Genomic DNA, 1,985 nt, shown 5'->3' with positions numbered 1-1,985 from the left:
GTCAATTCGTGCTCAAAACCTATTTTAAGTCAATCATGGACCTATAAAACGCTGGGGGGGCCACATAAAATGACATGGCGGGCCACATGTGGCCCGCGGGCCTTGAGTTTGACACATGTGTTTTACGGGATACTTTGTTCATGGGATTCTGTCAAATTTTATTTTATCTGTTATGTTAGTAGTGTCATAAATGACGTAGCTGTTTAAACAAACAGTAGAGTTAATTATCAACTTAAAGCTCTATTGAGTATTTCCTCCAAGGTCTTAAAAGAGACCACATCAAACAAAAAGGGATGTACTTTCCTTGAACTTTGACACCCAAATATGGGAACAGAGTAGAAATTGGATCAATAGGGTTGATCAAACTAGCAAGACTGAACAGAGTCATTTTAGAGACGCAACTTAGCTCAGATATTCTCTCACCGTTATGCCAGCTGCTTTATTACAAGAACGCTTCCAAATGAAAATTTGGTACATTCAGAAATTCAACAGTTCTGTGATTTTTCTTAAAGTATAAATTTATATTTTTATTTCTTAAGTGCTGAATGTTACATTTGATTAATTTTGAAAATAATATACATCCTTTAGTCGTGCTTTCAGATGGCGAATTAAAGGTTTAACTGTTAAAAGACACCTGGTAATAAATATTAAAAGACTGATCATTATTGATTATGTTCATGTTGTATTTTAGGCTTGGAAATGAATGACCCAATGAATCAGTCGTAGATGAGATCTACATGTTGTGGATTTGATGATAAAATGTTTATTTGTGACTGCAGAGACTCTCTGCCTCATTCATTAATTATTTAATCCTAAATGGGTTGGACATAAACTTTCCTCCAAATCAGAAGTGGGGCAGCTATTCGATTCCCTGATCAGGGTAATAGGTAATGGTAGCTTCCATACAGTCTGAAGTGAAGCAAAACCTACAGAAACCACCACATCACAGGTGTTCAACCAAAAAAAAAAATGTAAATGCATTTCTGTAAATCCTGGCTCTCAACAGTTGTACATTTGTGTTTCATTTCTTTACTTTGTTGTTGGCATTCAGTAAAATACACGATGTTCAATAATTCAGAATCTGCCAGTATTCAGTTTTCTTCATTTTGAATATGCTTCTAAGGTCTTCTACGCAGATAACTGGGTCTTAATAAAAACACATATCTCAATCACATTGATTTAAAAAGTAATATTATACACAGGATCGCTTTCAGAAAAGTTCTATCCACATGAAGGCGCCCACACTTCAGTGATGTTTTAAACATGTCAAACCCATAGAGGGCAGTGTAGCGCAAAACTAAAACCTGTCAAACCTGTCAGTCAATCAGATTACTTCAAAAGAAGCACAACTTCTTGTTAGAGATTAAATATAGTGCCAGGTGCATTTGTGTGGACAGATATATAGGTTGAACTACTTTAGATTAGCATAATAAAATCTAAAATAATAATAATAATAAAACACAAGATAATGTTGATTGGGAATCATATCAAAGTAAGTATGTGGATATATTAGCGTATAATTTATCACAGACTAATGTGAGGGATACTGATTGTTTGTACACATGCAAACACAATTAGCGTTTTCTCAAGTTTCCACTTTGGTTGTAGTTTTCATAAGTAATCATTTTTAGTGATATAAAACACTTTTCATGTGGATGAAAGGCCAAAAGGCATAAAAATTTATTCTTTCCCCCTCAGATATCCGGCTATGTGTGGTCTGGGACTGACTCAGAAACAAAGTTCCTACTGAGAGTAGGTAAAACAAAAAATAGCAATATCTGTTGTAATGATGTTTTACTTTGCAATTTCACAAATCTCGCATGTCTTTCATCTACAGGTGAACAAGGCAAAAATGTCCAGCAAAACAGCACTGCCCACATCTGCAGGCAAAAAGCTTTTTTCGGAAGAAATCAGAGATTTCTTTACTGTTTTGGATGTCATTTATGCAGATCAGTTTGAAGAAGAGACCATAGACCAAGAAACTG

At 34.9% G+C, this 1,985-nt stretch overlaps 1 protein-coding gene across 1 annotated transcript in view; it reads left to right on the top strand.

Moving 5' to 3' along the window:
- Positions 1-1,985, top strand: part of LOC103153170 (sterile alpha motif domain-containing protein 9-like) — a 14,762-nt gene that overhangs the window by 7,432 nt on the left and 5,345 nt on the right. The window lies entirely within an intron of this gene.

Source organism: Poecilia formosa, unplaced genomic scaffold, assembly GCF_000485575.1.
Source record: "Poecilia formosa unplaced genomic scaffold, Poecilia_formosa-5.1.2 Scaffold341, whole genome shotgun sequence".
Taxonomy (NCBI): Eukaryota; Metazoa; Chordata; class Actinopteri; order Cyprinodontiformes; family Poeciliidae; genus Poecilia; species Poecilia formosa.
This window is presented reverse-complemented; position numbering and strand designations above follow the sequence as displayed.